Raw genomic sequence first — 9,117 nt, forward strand, 5'->3', positions numbered from 1 at the left:
ATCCATCAATAAGACCTACATATTTATATCATCTGATAGACATTTGTAAAAGTAACAACTCGGGAGCAAAGCTCTAAACCATCAAGGAAAAGTTCTAGAGCTTAAAAACAATTTTCATAGAAGAAAAATAATCTCTTATACGAAATATGTGCATTTATACTGTCTTTTTTAAGGAAATATATACATTGGAACATAAAATACATTAAATGACTGCATATGGGCGTAAAAGCATAGGTCTTTATAATGCATAACATGAGTAGGAGGACATTGAAACATAAGGGCTCAAAGTCAAAACTTGAAACCTTAATATCTCAGAGATTTACCAACCGAATTTAATCAATGAATACTCAATCGAAAGGTCTCGAAAAATCCTACAAAATGGCGGTATAGATAAGTTTACAAGTCTACCACAAGGGGCGCTACAGGTTATCAAAATTTTCAAATAATAAGAAAAGTTTTAAGTTTCGATACTATTCTCAATCGTATGTATGTATATTATTAATATGTTATAGAGAGATATGGCCTCATTCATCGATTTCAGTAGAATCACTACATATTTTGACTTATTTTTGTAACTGATATATTTATTTATTTTTTATTTACTTTTTAAATCTTAATCAGATTTTATGTGATTGAATAGCCTTTCGTAAACCTTGTTCCCATGCCGAGTTGCAGCTTTATATCTTTTCTCAGAGAGGAGTTATAGTGGAAAAAGTCATTATTTTGTATGGGGGCTACAAAAAGGAGTGGAGGAGGGAAGAGCCTATATACATGGTTAAAAAGCCTTTCGTAAACTTTGATCTCATGCCAAGTTTCAGCTTCCTACTTCTTCTTAGGGAAAAGTTATAATGAAAAAAAAAACACATTTTGTGGGGCTACTGGAAGGAGGGGTGGTGTACAGGGTAGTATCCATCGATAAATAGCTTAAGTCATACACTGACTCCAAACAGAATTTCATTAAGATCCCTTTAGCTAATGTTGAGTAATTCAATGTCAAAATGCTATTTTTTTGAAAGGATAAAGTCGTTTGTACAAGGACTCCCGGCGAATATCGTCCAGGGACCTGGATCTCTGTAGTTTTTCATCCTACACCATTACCTATAAAATGCGCCTAGTCCCATCTGTTGTCGCCACATAGACCAACTCCCATACATTTTTGCCCAATGTCCTTTACGAGGTTTAGCGACATCAGCACCAGTGGCAAAAATATAAAAGGCTTCACTTTGGATGTTTTTGGGTACTTTTCGAAGTGTCAATTGCATGACAAAAACATGGACAGAAAGATTTAAGATTTGAAGAAGAATAAGATTTGAGTAATGGGATCTCTTCAATTTTTATTTTAAACGTTTATTTATTTAGTTTCAAATAAAAATTGAAATTAGACCGTACCTTATCAAAAAAAAACGTTCTACAGAACGTACGGTCTACCCTTGAACGTTGCAATTAACATCTTAACATCTCAACTCTCAAAATTTGGCGGTAAAGTAACAGCCCAAACTATCATACACTGAGGATTTGGGATCAAGGTTTAGCGTTTACAGTGTAACTGTAAATTTCTGTTAAATCTCCACACTTTGATTGCTGAAGGACATCTTATGTGCAATATCAATGGATTTTTCGTACAGAAAAGAGCACTCTGACCTTCCCATTACTCCAATCTTTGCATTTTAAGATTTTGCTACATTCCGTACCATTACTCTCCATGTTTTTTCATCCAATTGACATTTAGAAAAGCACCCAAAAACACCCAAAGTGAGGCTTTTTATTTTCAGCACTGGCGTTGCTGTCGCCTAATCCCCTTAATATCACTATACCTCACGAATTTAGAAGATCAGCCTGATCCTCCAAATTTTCGGCTGATCCCTGAGTGTATCGACACCAATCCTAATTTTTCGGGCTGATCCCTAAGTCGATCCCTGCGTCTATTTTGGGCTTTACATAAAATAGAAGAAGAAGGTAAGAAATATCGCAAAATCTTAAAATTCAATAAGATTTGAGTAATGGGAAGGTCATGTCTCTTCAATTTTTATTTTAATTCATCAAAAAACGTTCTACAGTACGTACGGTCTACCCTGCAATTAACATCTTAAAAACAGACCGTAAGGGCCTTGACACACATGAGGATTAGCGGAGAGACGACTTAGCGTAATTATATTAGAAATAATGGTTAAAGTGCATTTCCATCATTTTCCACTAAGTCGTCTCTCGACTTAAATCGTAAGTGTGTCTAGGGCATAAGGTTACCATTTTACGATCTAAGTCCACCTCAGAATCCTGAAGTAGTCTTCAAACTGAATGGAATCACATATGAACTTGTAGATGTAAAGGATGCTAGGCGATGTTATGTTAGCAGACAGTACATTCATCATAGGTAAGCTCGATTTTCTTCTATAATCTTGGTAATAAAGACCTACGGCCCATACAGGGTTTTCACTTCTTCAATATCACGCTATTGCCCTAGACACACTTACGACTTAAGCCGAGAAACGACTTAGTGGAAATTGATGGAAATGTAGTTTAACCATTATATCGGATATAATTACACTAAGCCGTCTCTCGGCTAATCCTCAGGTCTGTCAAGGCCCTATAAATCCTTTGTACTACCTATCGACGTCATTTTGACGTCTAGCTGAGGATATAATTCAATGGCAAAACTTTCAATCTTTCAATATTTTCAAAAATTTCGGAAATTCAGCGCCCCGTAAGGGCCCGTAAAGGACCGTAGAAAACAGTGAATGGTTTTTTTTTCTCTTTATCCTGATTAGTATAAAGTCTGACTAAAAAAAAAAAAAAAAAACAGTACAATCTTATGAACGATCCTCCTAAGTTACCGCCAGTGAATAATGTATTTAATCCCGCATGGTGTCACTAATTGTGAAAAATTGCACTTATGTATGAGATAGAAGAAAATTTTAATTAAAGATCAATTCCTGTCGCGCCACAAATCTGGCGGCTCTGGCTTGATAACTCGATACGGTGTGTCTGTGCAAATTAATTGCAGTCACCGCCATTGGATGATTTCTAATGAAATTTATATTGATAAAACCTCAACATAGGGATAAACTGGATCCAGGTTGAAGATCACTTTCTTGCCCTGTCACAATCGATCACGTATCTTTTATTTTTGTTGGTAAGATCTCTTGTCGAAATTACGTCTTATTGAATAATTATGCAAATCATGCGGAGATTAATCACTGTTTATTTTCATTTACCGTTTTTTTCATGCAATGCAGCATAAACTTATGCATTTAATTGTGCTGAGGAGAAAAAAAAAACATCTACCATGCCTCTTCAATAACGTCAAATTGAGGTGATGAAAAATGATAAAATATTTATGTGTTAAAATTATTTAACCATGAGCTTTATGTAAATCACAAGACGCCACACTTTGTGTTGTAAAACTCCTCATAAATTTTGACTGTCGATGCGATTCTTCTTTTGACATAGATATTGACTTCAATTTTTATTAGTATTTTATTGGATGATTTCGAATTTATGTATGTGATTCATTATCACGATAAAAATGTTATAGCAATTATTTTAATTTCCAATTTTTGCATCTCTTTCGGCCTTTTCGGTCATCCATTATTTAAACGTGCCAAGTTTAGTTGCGTGCTCTAATGTTTTTCCTCATCTGTACGATCTTTTAGTGCTTTTCTAATCCCAAAACATATTTCTCCATGGCGCTTGTAATTCCGTGCATTTCAACTGTTGGTTTTCGCACTTGCAATTACAGCAAGATCATGAATATTTCACTCAAAAGCTGCTTTATACATATATTTTATATATTTCTTTCGTGATCATGGTGAGATTTTGAAAGTGAAATGAGAAGGTCAAGGGATATCTTTTTGTATTTGACTTTTCAGTTCATATTTTTAATTTCGAATATGGTAAGAAGAATTTGATCGTTTTCTTATTTTTCTGAAAAGAATAATCTTGTGCAATACCACATTTCTTTTAAACTGTACAAGTTCTTTTAAACATTTTGACATACCAAGAACAGATCTATAAGATGTATAAGTACGATAACAGAACATCCATTTTATCTACCGTTTTAATGATACCTAAAACGGTCTTCAGACTAAAGGCTTAGCCCATTTCAAGAGGTTTGTGTAGCCAAAAATTTGGCCATTCTGGAGTGCACAATTTTCTTTATGATCTTATGCCAAATATCAAGAACATGGGGCGGTAGTTTAAGGGCAGATTTTTATCACCCTTTTAAAAACCGCAAGGACAGTAACGGATTTAAGTACCCCCGGAAAACTCCCTGTTACAAAAGATCGATTTATAAGATGTGCCAATATATCCGCAATGTTGAGCTAAACCCCTTTCAGTCAAAATTTTTCAAAAAATCTCGATAAATAAGAAATTTGAAAAGTTAAGCCATATGGCTTTGCTTCAGATCTGTTTCAATGATCCATAAGATTCTGAGCATCCAAAAGAAATTGTTTTCTATTTAGGATTCTGATTTTTTCAAGAACTGGGCTAACCTCTTGTCTGAAAATTGTTTTAGGGCTTTGACAGATCTGATTAACCAAGAGATGGCTTATACGGGCTTTAGACCTAAGGCTTAACCAATTGGCTTAACTTCTCTTGTAGTGATCCAAATCTTATGGATCACTCTGTAAGAATATTGGGCGAAATTTAAGATGATTTGTAATGATCCATATTCTATGGATCACTCTGCGAAGATAATTTATGGGAGTTGACGAAGATCAAACCCAAAGAGAAATAAAAAGAGTTCGATGGAGGAATTCTCACTTGGAGAATGACAAAAAAAAATAAGAGACCATCGCGCAGAGATGATTTACGATCATAATTTATGAGATGTCCACATTTCGTGGGTGCAGGTGCAGTACAAAAAAATAGAGACAAAAATAGCACACAACCAATAGTAAAATAAAAAAGGGCATATCGTAAACAACAGTAAGAAAAATAGGGTTCAATGATTGGAGAACAGTGTCTTATATAGCTGAGATTATGGTATAAAAGGGCTGCCGAAATTAGTATAATTGTTCAGTTGCCAGTGACTTCTCTTGAGATCACTGGTTGTAATTCAAGAAGTGAAATAAATACTTTTGGTGCCAACACCCTGTGTTATTCACTATCCGCTGGACCAATCCGACTGGAGGATTTCCTGAGGTGGACGTGTACTTGGAGAAAAATTTTCAATTTTCTAAAAAACCACGGCACTACACTCTAACTGATTGTTGGTCAAGGTTTTCGAGAAAATTTTGATTTACGATTATACTGAAAGTAAATGATCAATGAGATTTTCAAAAACTAGTAAAAGTGATTGCTATTTTAGATTTTGAAACCTTCACGAACTAGGCTAGACCTTTAGTCTGAAGACCAATTTAGCGTAACTATTTTCGAAATAATGGTTAAACTACTTTTCCATCATTTTCTACTAAGCCGTGTCTCGGCTTAAGTCGTAAGTCTGTCCAGGGCCTTAGCCTTGCAACCTAAAACCTGCATCAAAAGACACGGGCGGAATAGATTCTGTATGATCGAATTTTGATGATTCTTAGGCGAGTACTGAGGCTGATGTAATGGCCTCTACACATTAGAGCAATTTATGTCCATATTGAAGCAAATAGAAGCCATGAGACGCAACATTTCAAAGCATTTGACGTGTCGCAGAAAACTCATTCTCATAATAATAGGGTAAAATTTGGAATTCAGGACAATGTAGAATTCCAGATAAACCAATTTGTATTTTGAATTATTCTTTCAAAACTCGATAAAAGAAATCAATTACACAATCTTAAGTTTCTCCAGAACTCTTAGCGTTCCTTCTAACGATCCAATATGAACTAACTCTCAATACTAATCGTCTCTACGATAGACTTCGTAAAGGATAACTCAGAGGCAAACACTAGGAACACTCTTAGGAGAAATCAGCGCCGCTTTGAGAGACATTTATGATGTCAATACAAATACCAACGGGGGTTTAGGCGTTGGGTAGAAGCTAGTGTTAGAAAATGTTGTTACTAGATTATCAAAGTTTGAGTTTCGAAATTGGTTTGTCCGGTATTCTGCAGTTTACGAAATTCCATTTACCTAATAACCTAGAAAATCTGGATTCTTTTTTAACCGATTTTGGTGATTTACTTCTAAATAGAGAATAATGGGGTAAGTTTGGACAAAATTTTGTTATGAACATTGAGATTTTCACGTTATTTAAGGTATGCTAAGAGAAAACCAAGGCTATTCGGTCTGTTTCTTTTGCCCATTTGAAACAGTAAGGTAGTCCAACAGTACAAAATTAAATTCTGTTTAAAATTAAACCATTATCATTGACTTAGTCATCAAAATCGGTTCAAAAAGAACTGGGAACTTGGAATTCCGTACAACGAAAATTCCACACAAACCAATTTGAGATCTCAGACTTTTTATAGCAAAATGGTATGTGTCTTGGCTCAATATAATACACTTACGTTATATACCTAAATGAAAATTCTCCTGTAGATTAAATAATATTGAAAATTGACAAAATATCAATTGACATCAATATAGAAAATATTTTGATCAATAAAACCAAGCAACAATATTTTGACAATCTATTCAAAATGAAATAAAATATTGTATAATATTTCTCTATCTTCACATTAATTCATTAAATGAGAGAAAAATATATACATTTTTTTCAAAATTCACTTTGTCGGCATTCACACCCGTACTTCAATACTAAGAAAACTTCTTCTTTATTCTTTAAATCGTTATTTATAGTGTCTGTGACAATGGGCCATTCGATGCAAGATTACAGATGCCTAAATTGGTATAATCTTGTACAAATTACCATTTTAAATGTGGCTTTCTTTCATAAAAACATCCATTTCGTTTAGTTTGGAGATAATTGTTGAGAAATGACAAATATCACATTCTTGGGGACTGTTATTTAACTTTTTATATATATATATATATTTTTGTGATTATTTAAGCCCATAGAGATATTAGCGCCTACGACTTTTGGCAGTTTTTTTTTTGTGAATTTCTACTGAAACAGAAGTATCAAATTCCAAACATTAAATTAATCTGTGATAAATATTGTGTGAAAGAGATGAAAATTAAGCAGAAGACATTATTTAGCATATAACAATTTTCCTCCCAAAAAAGAAGTGGATTTATCTCTTGTTTATTTTTCACTCCTTTCTCAATATTTCTTCTTCTTTCCACAAAACAACTCTGCAGGTCTTATGAATTAATGACGCCCTCGTGGTTATGCCAAAGGAAGAAATAAATATTGATGTGAAATTGCAATAAAGAGCGTTTTATAATCGTCATACTATTGGCTAATTGATCGCGTGCTTTTTGTTGATAGTCTTTTTCACTTTTAAATAATAATAATAATAATAAAACTCTCAGCGATTGCATGTGAAATATATGTTACTTCCATATTCGTACAACTTCTCTTTAATCACAGAACATAATCACACATCATAATTTTCACAGAAGCGATTTATTATTCTTGGCTGGAATAAAAACAAAACAGGACAACTTTGCAAAAAAAAAATAATAAAAATAAAAACCAAATATTTCCGTTTAGTAAATTTACTTTGCAATTTGTATAATTAATTCAACGATACCACAATTTCTTTCACCAACAAGAAATACTAAATGGGAAATCAGAAAGCTCCAATTTCCTTTTAGAGAAACTGCACATGAAAACAGAAACATTAACAACAAAATTTCTGGGCAGATATTGTTTACTTCCAATCATGCAATAATTTGCTGTCATTTGACCTATTTCTTTCTCAATCTTCTTGAATAATATCCAGATTAACACTTACATAAATGGTAATCATCATGTCATGCTAAGAGATATTTTTTTTTAAAAGACATTTGCGAATCGTTTAGTGATAAAAGAAGAAACACGAAATCGTTTAACTAAATCGATTGCCATATTTTACTTTAGAAACTGTTTTAGTATCTCACTGGGGGTCTTATAGAGGCTATTTAGTAAAGAAAAATTCACCAAAAATTTGTATATCTTATTTTTCTTTGGTCGTCGGCGTTATTGATGAAAATAAATAATGCGGTATAAATCTAGAGACAAACTGGGCCATGTCCCAAGCGAAAATTCAAGAATGCTTTATTATTCTTCTTGTAAGGATAAGAATGTCAAACATTTTAAAAGATCTAAAAACTATTTAGAATCCAGGACACTTGTATAGTTTAGGAACAGCAATTTATAGGAGAGGGCTGGGCAGTTTTGGTGCCGGCCAACATCCTTAAAGACAAAATTCGGAACACGAAAATCCCGAAGTGACAAAATCCTGAAATCCAAAATACCAAAAGTCAAAATTCAGTACGTCAAAATCCAGAAAAGGCAAAATCCCGAAGTGACAAATCTCGAAAACCAAAATCCTAAAAAGCCAAAATCCCGAAAATCCAAAATCTTGAAAGTAAAAATCCCGAACACTAAAATCCAGAAAAGTAAAAATTCTAAACGCCAAAATCCAGAAAAGTCAAAATTATGAAAAAAAAGCAAAATCCCGAAAGCCAAAATCCCGAATACCGAAAGTCAAAATCCTGAACAACAAAATCCTAAAAGCCTTATCCAAATGGATCAAAATCAAAATCACGAAGATAGTATTCCAAAAAGCCAAAAGCCTGAAAATCCAAAATCCCTAAAACCAAAATCCTGAATGCCAAAATCCCGATAACTCAAACCCTGAATGGGTAAAAATCACGAAAAGACAAAATCCCGAAAATCCAAAATACCAAACCAAAATCCCGAAAAGCCAAAATCCCGAACCTCGAAAGTCAAAATCTTAAACAACAAAATACCAAAAGCCTTATTCGGATGGGCCAAAATCAAAATAAAAATATTACGAAAAGCCAAAAGCCTGAAAATTCAAAATCCAGAACGCCAAAATCCGGAAAACCAAAATCTCGAATGGGTCAAAATCCAGAAAATCAAAACCTGAATATTCGAAATCTCAAAAGCTAAAATACTGAACAACAAAATCCCGATTGGGTCAAAATAACGAAAATACAAAATCCCGAATTGGTCAAATTCATGAAAGGACAAAATCCTGAAAATCCAATAGCCTGAAAATCCAAGATCCCAAAAAGCAAAATCCTGAACGCCAAAATCCTGAAAACTCAAAC

Source organism: Phlebotomus papatasi, chromosome 2 (assembly GCF_024763615.1).
Source record: "Phlebotomus papatasi isolate M1 chromosome 2, Ppap_2.1, whole genome shotgun sequence".
Lineage (NCBI taxonomy): Eukaryota > Metazoa > Arthropoda > Insecta > Diptera > Psychodidae > Phlebotomus > Phlebotomus papatasi.